This window comes from Notamacropus eugenii, chromosome 5 (genome assembly GCF_028372415.1).
Source record: "Notamacropus eugenii isolate mMacEug1 chromosome 5, mMacEug1.pri_v2, whole genome shotgun sequence".
Taxonomy (NCBI): Eukaryota; Metazoa; Chordata; class Mammalia; order Diprotodontia; family Macropodidae; genus Notamacropus; species Notamacropus eugenii.
Genome location: NC_092876.1, coordinates 110,971,717 through 110,985,255, shown reverse-complemented (window position 1 = coordinate 110,985,255; position 13,539 = coordinate 110,971,717). Strand labels below are relative to the sequence as shown.

Here is a 13,539-nt window from a genome sequence, read left to right as displayed (position 1 = left end):
ATAAACTTGGTATCTTAATGTGATAAATGACATGTTCTGAAATAATGGATAAAACTGGCTATATAGGGTAATGTGCTACCTTAAGAAAATAGTAACTCTATAACTAAAGTTATTTCAAAATTATTTAGGTACAAATAGGAGAGGACTTTTTAATTACCTCTTTTGTTAGGCTGTATACCAATGTGTATGTTAGCAGTGTATAATCAATCCTCAAAGTGTAGTTTCCTGAAACATGGCAATAGAAGTATACAACATCTTAAAACAAACCAAAAATAATAAAATGTGGCTTTCCTTTTCCAGTATCTAAACACTAGAGACTCTAAGTGAAAAGACTAACATAAAGATGAACTTATTTTGAAATTTTTTCTGACAGACTTCTGATTCTTTTTGTTTAGGAGGCAGCCCAATAAAAAGAGAAGATGTTTATATTCTCCCCATATTGCAACCCACTCATTCCTTCTCATTCTGTATAATTCTTACCCAACTTCTCCCTTAGATCTTTAAACAGTCTGTCTGTCTAAGAGCTGGAGGCTTTTTCTCTAGATTTTAATCACACCTTGTGAGTACCAGTGCAGGACTTAGCCTATCCATTCATTATGCCTTAATCTTTCCACATGACCAGTCCCCTCCTTTTCCAATTATACACTTGCTCACTGATGTCCCTTGTATGCAGATCACCTTTGGTTACTACCTACTTATACCCTACCTCTCTCCATGGCCTTTTGAGTCATGTAGAACTTTGATTCTTTAGAACCTATGAGGTTCTTGAAAATAAACAGTCATAAAGCATCAATGAGAAAACATTTGTGCTCCTTATTTTTCAAAATGTCTTTATGTTTACAGAGTACTATAAAAGTGTTTGAGAGGCTTTTAAAAATGTTACCAAGAATTTTAAAATAGGTAGAAATGTATCATTTTCTATATCCTTCTAAACATCTATAAAATTTTCCTATTCAAATCACAGTTGGCTTCCAAGTCAAGTCTTCTATCATGTTAGCTACATGGGCTACAGAGTCAAGTCTTCTCTATTTAGGTTTAATTTCATGATTGATATCTCTGTTACCTCTGAGGATGATAATATACATGTCAGACAAAAATGTCCTGAATGGATAGCAATTGACTCACCTACTTCAGTAACAACAAATATGTGCTTAGGGGATGACAACCTCTCTCTTTTTGAGCTATTTCTACACACAATTATCTGAATTGCTGCGGAATAAAATTGTTTAAAAAAAACCTACAAAATTATAAATAATTAAATCCCTTTCTTAATATAAAATACTATTCACCTTCTACAGAAGAATCTGCATTAATATAAGCCACACCACATTCTAGAAGTATTTTAGAATTTTCCTAGAAAAAAAGAAGAAATATACATAAACATATTGTTTCTTCTCTCTTTCTTTATCTCTCTCCCCTCCAAAAATAAAAAGTAATAAAGCTTTAGATTTAAACTGAATTACCATATTGTCCTTTGCTTGAGAACACAACCACTTCTATTTCTGGAAAGCAATAAAATCATGGAATACTGTAAAGAAATCAAAGATATTGAAGCTAACCTCAAACACTGGTATTTAAGGGAGTAATGGTTTACACTGGACCAAATAAATCAATTTGGAACATATATCTTTTAGACAAATTTAACCCTATTTTGTATACCCACTTTCTTGGAAAATTGTCTGACACGTTCATGTCTGTTTGGTCCTCTTTGGATTCCAAACCTCCTTAACTGTGGATCCACAGTTCAGATCTTGGACATGCTTCATGCCTTCTGCCTCTCCTCCTTCCCACCTTCTACCCCATTCCCTCTATGACAATCTCTTTAGTAACCATTTCAGTGAGTCCTCGAACAAAGCTCATCTGACAGAGGACTGGATGGTTAGCAGCCTTAAAAATATTTAACCTTTCAATAACCAGCCCAAACCAAGGACTCTTCCAATCCCTTCCTTAAACCACAAACAAGACCAGAAACTTCTATTTGTTTCTGCCACCATACATGCCCATACCTTACCACCTTTAAAGCTTTCTTGAGTGATCAAATCAACACAACTCTCTTAACACTAGCAATGTGTTGTGCCATAAAATCTATTTCAATCTTTTATGTATATGTTGTTTCCCTCCACTTCCAGTAGAATGTAAGCTCTTTAAAATAAGAGGCTGTTTTTGTTTTTTTGCTTTTGAATGGTTGGCACATAGTCACCTTTCCATATACTAACTTCCAGGTGACTATAACAAAATAAAAGTCTGCCTATTCTGTTAAATTTCATTACAACACAGTATTGACTAACCTCTGCCCACCCAGTAGATCCCAAGAGACCAAAAGCTTCAACATCCCAAATAGCAAATATCATTGTTCTTCTTGGCCTCCATCCTAGAAACAATAGCAAAATATACAGAGCCTTAAAAAATATTCCATATACGTGTGAGTCAGGATCATAATAACCTATGTTTATTAATAATTATCACAAACACAAATCAATTTTATATTGATAAACTAATAATATCATTCCTATTTTTATTAATTCAAATTTTCAGTTCAATTATATTAAACAAATGTTTATTAAACACCTAATACAATTATGGCACTATGCAGACGAGTGAGGATACAAAGACAAATAGTAACCTTCTCCCTGCCTTCAAGGAGATTACAATCCATGCTATGGCACGTGTACAGATTTAATTAACTGATATTTATTAAACAACTAATATGAAGAAGGCATTGTTATGGGTCCCAAAGATTACCTTGAGATTTCTGGCCTTAGGATTCCTATATAACTACAGGGCAATGAGATCCTTCTTTCCAAGAAAAATTAAGCAAAGTAGAGACAGGACAAGTTTGATGCAATTTTATTCATGGTTTTAAGAAACATATCTAGTGTTTGCAGTCTCTTTAGAATCAAGAGCAGAGTTATGGGATTTTTTTCACTATGACATAAATTTATATCCATGCAAACCTGCTGGTAGACAGAAGGATACTCAAGTCAAGTGTGGTTAAGTTAGTATGTAAATGTAGTGAAGTATGAACTTACATTTTCTCCATGGCTCTATCCCCTTTCTCCACAAGCAAGAACAAACATCCCTAATTTTTTGGAAAGTTATTAAAGAACCAAAATATCCAGAGCCCTCTTGTCCCTAGATAGCTGTTCTGGATAACTTTTTGATCAGTTTTAGATTGCTTAAGTATGTTTAGAGAGTGATAAGAAATATTTTGAGAAGACAGAAAAATTATGTAAATTGATTTGGTAATTAATAGCTCAATTAAATTTGAGATGGCCCTATCTGAAGAATACCAGTCAATATTTATTTGCTATTTTAGACTGGGACTGCAATTTACTATTGTTTGAAGCTCTGATTATAGGAATAGTTGTCTAAGTTATTATAACATGTGACATGTGATATATAACATTATGACATGTGTTGCAGGCTGAGAATGGTAGATGCCTGGAAAGGTTTTGGAGATGACCTTGGGCACAACCTAGGTAGGATTTTCCTAACTCTATTTCCTAAAGTGCTATTTCCTTTCTGAAAAAGGAAATTCCCTACCTGATTACTCCTAAGTCTTGCTTTCAGCACCTGGGGACCACATAATTGGCTATCAGATATGGCTCATTTCTGGATTCAAACAGCTAATGAGATCCTTTCTTTCTGTTAAGATATATGACATCATACCTCTTTTTCTTTTATAGTAAATTTCTATAATCAAGAAGTTCTGTAAGTACAATACAAAATCTATTAAATAAATAAATGGAAATTGGAACATCTCTTAGTTATTATAATGGGATGCAAAAATGAATAGCTTACAATTTTAATATATATTCATGGCCAAATAAATAAAAATAATATAGAGATAACATCCTTCCATGGAGGAAATGATTAGACCAAGTAATAAGACAAACATGTAAGGTGATAGATTTCTAATTGAATGGAATAGCAAATTTTGAGGAAAAGCAACAGGATCAGACTGATTCCTCTAAGGATTATATACAGATGTGAATGACTGGCTTCTAGAATTTATCATTTTTTGGTAATAAGACCTTAAATTTGAATTTTGCACAAAATTGTAATAAGACAGTGGTAAAAATAAGTGAAATTATTTCTTCTTTATTAAAGTATCTTCTCAATAATTTTAAAAGGCAGATGAATTCATTTTTGCTTGGACCAACATATTTTAAAAGATTCTTATACCAGGTATAGCATTTAGGTAAAGACAGAAATAGCAAATGATCTAAACTGAAATTCTATGAAGTTTCCAAAAAATATGGGGAACCAATTTTAAATGATTGTACTAATTTTATTGTCAGAATTATCTGGGAACTTCTAGATCCAAACCAGAGGAGTAGAACTCTTTTTTTTAACTGTCCCAAGAATAAAGCCTATTGTCAAAGAAAGGATATCTAGGGATCAGATAACTACATGAGATCTCACCTCAGACACTTGACACTCACTAGCTGTGTGACCTTGGGCAAGGCACTTAATGCCAATTGCCTCATCCTGGGCCATCTCCAGTCATCCTGATAAATATATGGTCCCTGGATTCAGATGGCTCTGGAGGAGAAGTGAGGCTGTTGACCTGCACAGCCCTCCATCTCTCAAAACAAACTCAAGTGCAAATCATGTCATTATTTCTCTGATGGCATGGTCTTCTTCAGCAAGGAAAGATGAACACACAACTATATGAGACATCTGGGATTCAAAAAGTGATGTTCAAATGGACATTAAGAACAGATCACTGGGATACAAGGAACACAATGTTAGTTAACATTAGCAATTGCATTGATTTTTATGGTTCATGTTTAACTTTTCTTGTTTATTTGGTGACATGTAATTCTTCCTTCTCAAAACTAGTCTATTGTGAGCTATCTAAGTTTAATCTGTGTCTGACAATGTAAAATGCTATTTTGTGAACTGTGAGAAAAACTTTATTGTGTTGTTTGAACCTAGCCCTGTGTGGCTGGGAAACTGAACTATTTCTATGTGCCTTTAGCCATGTTAAGTATGTTGTACTGTTTCCTCTCAATTATCAAATCCTATGTTTTCTGGGAGCCCCTGTCAGGTCTGTCTGACTATATGGACTTTTGGATCCATCTATCACATTCGTTGTCCCTGCTCCTGAGTGGACATCTGGGCCTATAGAAGAACTTTCCCTCCAATTTCAAAGGGGCTTGAAAAAGATGACATCAGATGTGGACAGCTTTCCCAAGAGTCCAGACCAGACCTGTATGAAGAACAGCTCCTTCCCTACCTGAGCCCCTTGCATACCCAGGACTGGTTGTTTAGAGATTTTTCCATCCCTTTCTTAGTCTACAGGTGAAACTTTCAGCTTCCTTTGACCAAAAAGAGGAAATGATAACATTTAATATCATTGTTGGACATTAATAAGGGTCAGAGCTTGAATTAATCAATCAGAAGAAGAGCCAGGACCTAACAGTCTTTTTGTTCTCTGAAGGAAACTCAGAGGATAGCTTTTCTTATGCCCACAAGGCCAGATGGGGTCAACTTAGCATACTTTATGAGACCCTTAACCTAAGACATTATCTTGAATAATAAGACTTTTTCCATATCTTAATATTTTGTGGACAAATATTGTTATGACATGCTAACATTAAAGAAAACATAAAGTCCTGAATTTTAATTTCAAACCTTGTCAATTTACAATCTATTCAGCTGAGAAATTCCTTGCTCATGGTATAGTAAATCACATATGGAGACCATAAATCTGCGGGAAATCTGTTGTCCTAAAACAGATTTAAGCCTGGTCATTCTTGTATTAGTCAGTCAGAAGTTTTTCTGGCTCCATGATCATGTAACTATTAGCTTTAAGGGAATAATCAGTAGGCATTTAGCCTGTTTGCCTTTTTTAACCAAACTTTCAGGTCAACAGAGCAAAACTGTTTTATTATTAATTGATCTCTCAGACATTCATACATGAATAGATTTCACTACTTAGAACTGAAATATCTCAGGTACACAAGAATTCACATTTTTCTTTTTAAATTTACAAGAAAAACTTCAAGAAACTAAGACTAATTTGTGGAAGAAAACAGAGAAGATTGTTCAACAAGTGACCCATGAGAAGATTAAATTTACATTGATGGAGGCAAGTATCTATATTTTGATCCTTCAACATTTAAAATGCACTGTCTACTGTCATCCCACCAACTATCCCTTGGGGAGAAGTAGTAAATATATTGGTCTTCATAAATGAGGACACTGGGTGACCTGTTTTTCCCAAGGGCACATAGCTGGTAAGTGTACATAGTCAGGTCCAAAGATTTCAGATAAACTGTGCTTTGCATTATAGCAGATAGAGAACACAATGGGAAGGAATGTGATGGTTCCAAGCAGGAGAAGGCAAGAATGTGCTTTAGGCACTAAGCATGGTGCAGTAGGGAGAGTATAGAAAGGGCACTCCCTGTCCATGGCCAGCTTCAGCCACAGAATCAACAAAATCAGAAACCAAATGGAAACTAAAAAGCCTATCACTCACTTATTGTCATTTAGTGTCATGTCATTTACTCTATTCATCAGTCTCACCTCTTTACTTATAGGATGAAATAGAAATTTAAAAGACAAATATTTTGTGTGAATTACAGAAAATGAAGTGATTTCTAAATGAGGAGAAGGATATATTGCTATCATATGTGTAAAGACAGGGGACAGCTAATTTAGAAGGCCTGAAGAGAAGAATTAGTGGATTGTCCCACCAGGACCAAGAATTAATGAAGAGGAACACAGAATTCAAGGAGGAGGGTAAGAAACCAGATGTGGATTTGCTTCAGGTAAAGCCCCAGAAAGTAAGATGAAGAAACATAGAAGATAAAATGAAGAGATAATAAGATGAACAATCCATGTCTCAAAGAAAAAAGTGAAGTGCTATATTCCATTGCTCCTCTGTACTCTTGCCAGTCTTTCACCATATACAGGCTAGTTTCTTCTCTTTCCCCTTTCTTCACCCTCTAAGGTAGTAAGTTCAACACTATCCTATGTTCTATGCACAATACAGGAAGCAGAGAGACCTAGAACATAGGCTGGAACATAGAAAGAAAGCGATATACAATGAGACTGGAACATAGTGGAAAAGGAAGATAGTAATGTAAGTGAAAATGTAAAGACAGATTGCAGCCATGCTGTGGAGAGTTTTAATGGCCAAACAGAAGGCCATTCAAGATCAATATTTTATTACTGAGGTAATAGGGAGTCACTGGAATTTAATTGATATGACCTAAAGTTCTAGGCAGACTATATTCAATATATTGAGACAAATTAGGAGGTCATATTAATAGTCGAGATAAGAGGGGCCTAAATTTAGATGGTCATGGGATGAAAGGAAATATAAAGGGCAAATGTGAGAAATATTACAGGGATAGAAACTGCAAGATTCTCTCCTATATACTCTGGATCCCTTCAAGGCAATGAACAGGTGATTAGTTACAAAGTCTCATTTTCTTAATTCAAATTCATCTAATCATTGTCCTAACCATATATCATTTTTTTCTGTCCTCAGAATATGAAAAAATATTAAACAGATATAATTACTTCTCACTTCATTAGAAACCACAAAAAAAAATTTTTGTGGTCTAATGGACCTTGACTGACTGGAGCACTGAGGACTGTGCCATTGGTCATTTGACACCTGGTGACATAAACTTGAAATTTGTTTTCCCTAGGAATGTATTTGTGCTGCAAAATGAAATAGAATCCTTCCATATATACATGACTATGCCTCCCATCCCTGGAGTTATGGAATGGATTTTCTATTTTAAAGGTGAGAAAACTGATAACAAAGAACCAGCTCATCTCCATGTCTTATCCAACTTTTCTTTGGGTCAGATCCCATTTGGCTTTCACAGAATCCTGGAATGTCATGGCTGGAAGGAACCTACCTCAGTGACCAACTAGTTTACCTTTATCCAAACGACAATTCACCAAACTATTTATCCAACCCTTTTTGCTTAAAAACATACAGTGAAGAGGAGCCTGATAATTCTAAACATAAGCCATTCTTTTTATAACTAACAATTATAATTAATTTTTTCATTACCAGTAGAGTTTTTCTCACATTGAGGTTAAATTTGCCTCTTTGTATAACTTCTAACCATTTCTCCTTGATCTGGAATCAGAGGCGGCCACTAAACAACAATTTAATTTCCCCTTCAGAAAAAAACAAACAAACAAACATCCATGACTTGAAAGACCACTATAGAATGGCTATGATGTCTTTACCAATTTCTTTTTTCTCAAAATTTTACAAATTTCCCAAATAACCATCTAACACAATCTCTCAGCTACTAGCCAAACCCAAGAACATACTGTTCCTCATATTATGGAGCTATACTGATCTGTCCAAGTTACTTTTTTTTTGATATCACTGTAATTTTTATATATATATATATATATATATATATATATATATATATATATATATATATATATATATATATATATATATATATATATATATATATATATCAATGGCCACTTCTTGGTGTAAACAGCTGTCCCCCTATTCCTAGTAAAAAATACAACTTTGAGGTTGCCATTGATTGAACCAAATCTTCATCTGTCCACAGTGATCATCACTCTGGATTGCAACACAGCTGATTCAGGTCTCATCATATCTGAGAATTTGAAGACTGTGACATATGAAGGTATCCAAAAGAAAGCACCTCACAATAGTTAGAGATTAATAGATTTTGCACTAGTTCTTGGTACTCAGTCCTTCATTTTGGGGAGATATTACTGGGAGGTAGAGGTGCAAAATAACACTATCTGGTGTGTTGGCATCTGTGAATCAAGAATCTCAAGTCTTCTTTGTGCTTAGGACTGTACAGATACACAATTCCTACTATGTTTATGCCTTAGTCCAGCACAATCTTTATTCCCAAGTCCATATAAAATACCATCAGGTCAGTGTGCCCAACTTAAAGGTGGGAATTCCTTGATTATGAACATGTAGAGATATAATTTTATCATGTGAGAAATAGGTATCTAATTTATACTTTCCCTATCACTTCATTCTTAGGACACCTCATGCCCTTGTTCTGTCTTTCTAAGAAAGTGTTGACAAATGATTGTCTTCTCACAATCTGCCCCTCATTGAGAGAAATCAAGAAATATACACTTATTGGCCAAATGCAATTGAGACACCATATCACCCCAATTCCTGAGTTCTGTTTATGCAAATAATTGTCCCTACTTTCCCTACTACAGATAATAACTTTTCCTATTTCATTTCGTATGTTTTCTCTTAAGCCCAATAAAACATAAGCTAAGTCACATCAGGAATCATTTCATCATGTTCTTTGTATATTTAGTGCCTAGATTGTTGCTGAGATTTAATAAATGCTTGTTTAATTGGATCAAATGTTGTTAATTCCTCATGAGTACATAAACGACAGGTATTAACCTAACAGGATAATAACAGGAGGGAACTTGAAGTAGGGGAACTGAATGTGCCTCATTCAGATCTAGAAAATTCTAATAGAATAATAAATAATTAAACATTAAGAACTTGAAAAGAATTTTATAGAAAAAATATGTGTATATAATTGTTACCTACTGATTTCTAAATGAAACAAAAAGTACATGCAAAATCTATCGACCAATGAGATTCTGTATTTCACTTTTCCTCTTTTGCATATTTGGGTATTAAATTCTATAAAAACAAGGTCCTAGAAAATGGGGGCATCTCAACTCATGAGGAACATCTGAGGTCACTTTGTTAGAGAGGGCCATGGACCCTATAATAAAGTATCATTGGCTCAGAGCTCTGCCTCAGTCTCTTTTATTGTAGGTTGGACAGTTTTAATCCCCATACTCAGATTTGTTAGAGTGAAGTCAATTGAAAAATGGACACAAATGGATAGACCTGATTCAAAAAGGACAGAATAGGAAAAAGTATCTTGGGAAGTAAGATGAGGTAAGTATGAAGGCATAGTATAACTTTTTGAATAAATTTCATTGATTTATTTTACTTAAATCACCTATAATGTATTCAATCAACAAGAATCAATTCCGTTCTGAAACAGATTCTTATAAAGAGAGAACTAGTAACTGGGGCAGAAATGATGGGAACCATGGGGGGGAAGGGTGATCCCCTAGTTCTAGATACTCCAGCTCTAGAGTGCATGATAGATGAAAGAAAATTCAGTCATAGACTTACAATGAGCTTAATTTTTGAAGAAATCAGATTTTTGAAAGTTCAGGAAAGGGATAGGAGGATGCAATGGCCTGAAATGCTGCAGGAGGACTGGGAGATGCTTAAGCCTGAAAATTTCCCCATTAGTGAAGAATGATCAAAAATTTAGCTTGAACCTTAGAATTATATCCCCTACACTAACAATATTTGAAGGAAAAATGGTATGACTTAAAGACTTCCATAAGGTACTATATTGTTCTACATGATCTCAGAAGCCCCTTCCAGGTATAGACATATGATCCATTTTAGAGATGAGAAATCTGAGAATCAAAGAAGGTAAAAGATTTAACTGGAAGCACTCAACCACTTACTCTAATAGTGCTGGAGCTGAAACTGGGACTGGGGTTACCCCTAATTTATAACTCAAATCTCTTTTAACTCTGTGAGTAGAGCTGTAGTATCATAAAATTAATCTCCTGCAATATGATTTTTAAGGTATTAGTAATCCAGGTGTAGTCTAGAAGGCAAGTCTTAATCAAAGGTGTAATAAGTATAACTTTTTATAATCTGAATTATCTTCCAGGTTTTCACTTCCCTGATAGTGGCTCTGATACTACAGCTAATGGCCACAGAATGTTTTCCTTTTCACCCAAAACAATTAGCCCTCAGTTTACACAGTCCTGCTGAAGTCTCCTGAGACAATAACCCCTAGTCATATTTTTCTGGGAGGTGAAAGTTTAGGAGAGAAAAAAAGATCTACCCTAAAGGCAGGAGGGAATGTAGAGACAAGAAAACACATTTCTCCCACTTTAAAGTAATGGTCTTTATGTGAAAAAGAAGTGAGAACACCAGTAAATCTCTTGGATGCAAGTTCTGATAATAAGATCTGGAAAAAGTACTTACATAGAGAAGTAGCTTAATAAATATCTGGAATCTCCAGAATCTTAGGAAATTTAGGGAGGAGCTCCAGACAAATGACCATTACAAAGTGAAGGAGAAATAAAATATAACAAATGATGTAAGGAAATGGTATAAGAGATGGTTGCATTTACAGTTGTAGAAACTATTGACCATCCTTGGAAAAGAGACACTTGCAGCTTTCTCTCATCTCTGCTCCTCACAATCTAATGATTTTTGACAGTTAAAGTATTTTGTCATCTCCTCTTCTTTTCCCCTGAATAGAGATGGCTTTCTCATTTGAATACCAAACCCAATAAAAATCCCTGAGGTACTCTCATTTTTACCTTTGCCTGATCCTTTCATCCACTGCCTCCCCCTCCTGTGAGATGTTTTACTTAACTATCCTAAAATGTCACAGAATGCTGCTGATTGACTCAGTGCTACAAGCAGATCTGAAAAGCCATCACAACCAAGCCTAGGTCCTAAATGGCAGAAACTGCTATCAGTGAGCAATTTTCCTTAGCTTGGTGACCAATCTTTTTCTTTTTGGTTTGGATCCTGAAATTATTTGACACCCATCCCCTCCACCCAGTTGCCCTCTGTTGGGAAAGATTCTCCTTCTCCTTCGTGGGAATCCCGGGAGAAAAATTGCCCAAGGATGGCATTCAGATTTGAAATGGTCACAGTTTTATTTTAAGTTACAACTCCACACTTCCTCACATTCATTCCTCCAAGGGTCACAGCCTCATTCCCCTAAAGTAGATCTTAAAGTCTGCCTTGCAACCATATCTGGAGTAGCAGCTCATCAGTGCAGGATTATTTTTCTCCCTCCAGTTTACTCATTATCCTTAGATACCAAGGTCACTTTGCATGCTACATTCCCCTGATGATATAGGCAGAAGGTAGGGCCCAGAGATGTTCTCTCTTACCCAGTGTAGTATCAAACCATGATGAAGTCAGGCATTATGATCCAGGATCCAACAGTCTTTCCATAGCACCATGGCAAGAACAGAAAAAAAAAATAAGCTTGTGATGAAGATTTACATGAGCACTGAGGTTCTGGTGCGTGCCCTGCTTGCGCTGGGTGAACTTTGGACAAAAATCTTTCTTTATACTTAAATGAACTGATGCAAACTGAAGTGGGGAGAGCCAAGAGAACATTGGGCACAGTAGCAGCAATAGTGTATGGTCATCAGCTGGGAATGACTTAGCTACTCCCACCACTACAATAATCCATGACCCTTCCAAAGTCCTCATGATGAAAAATGCCATCTACCTCCAGAGGACAAATGGATGAAATGCGAATGCAGATTGAAGCATATTATTTTTCACTTTTTGTATCTTCTTGTGTCTACACACACACACACACACACACACACACACACACAATCACACACCTCTTTGGGTTTGTCATCTTTCATAACATAGTTAATACGGTAATAGGTTTTGCACAATTGAATATGTATAGTGTATATCAAATTGCTAACTTGGGGAGGGAGGAGGTAAGGGAGGCAGAAAGAAAATTTGGAACTCTATAAAAATTTTTTTCAACGAATGTTAAAAATTGTCTTTACATGTAAATGGGGGAAAATAAGATATTATTTTTAAAAATCACTACTTTGAAGACCAGAGTTTCCAAGTGTTGTCCAAGGTCCTTACTCTAACTAGGAGCTAAGGAGGTAAGTGCTGATTAATTGGTCAAATGAGTCAAATCCCTTCTTGTTTTCTAAAAACACATTTCAGCTCAAATTCCCTCACTCATCCCTCAGACATTTTATAACTACATATTTATGTTCAGATTGTCTCTCCCATAGAATGTGAATGGGACAAAATTCCCACTGACATTTTGTCCATGGGAATTGACTTGAGGGGCAGAATTCAATTCTTGTTTTGATTTGTATTACACGGTTTAGCACTTAGTAAGCACTTAATAAATAGTAGTTGATTGATTGAGGAGTTAACACCTTCTTGGAATAAGGTGCTAAGAGAGGTCTGGGAGGCTGAAAAAGGTATAAAAGGATTTTCCTGGCTGTGTTTTTAGAATTAACTTCAGCTAGTGCTTCCAGAAGTGGGGAATGTTTATGAGGGAGGGGACTTACCTGGGAATCATAAAAGCCAAGCCACAAGTCACTTTAGTATCTCTGAGCTGAGATGCTCCTCCAACCTGAATTCCTGAGGCAACATCAAAGGTAAGTTTTCCTCTGAGGAAAGTTCTTTTGTTGGAGAAGACCAAGGATCTAGAACTGGCTGGAAACTTCAGGATTCATCTTGTTCTACCACTTCAGTTTATATATCGGGAAACAAAAACTGAAAGATATTTAACTGACTTAAGATAGAAAGTTCTATAGCTAGACTTTGAGGGTAGGAATTTTGAGTCAAAATTCTGTGGTATTTCTTTTAAAACACACTTTTCTTATCAAAATATGGCATTGAGGGAGAAGGTTATTTAGTGAAAAAGGCCAGTGCTGTCTGTGATATTTAGTTGTGTAACTTTGGGCAAG

General features: G+C 35.5%; 1 pseudogene; it reads left to right on the top strand.

The window, feature by feature from the left end:
• The window catches only part of LOC140507661 (tripartite motif-containing protein 49D-like), a 31,765-nt pseudogene extending 22,579 nt beyond the window's left edge, over nucleotides 1–9,186 (top strand).
• The last annotated feature ends 4,353 nt before the right edge of the window (nucleotides 9,187–13,539 follow it).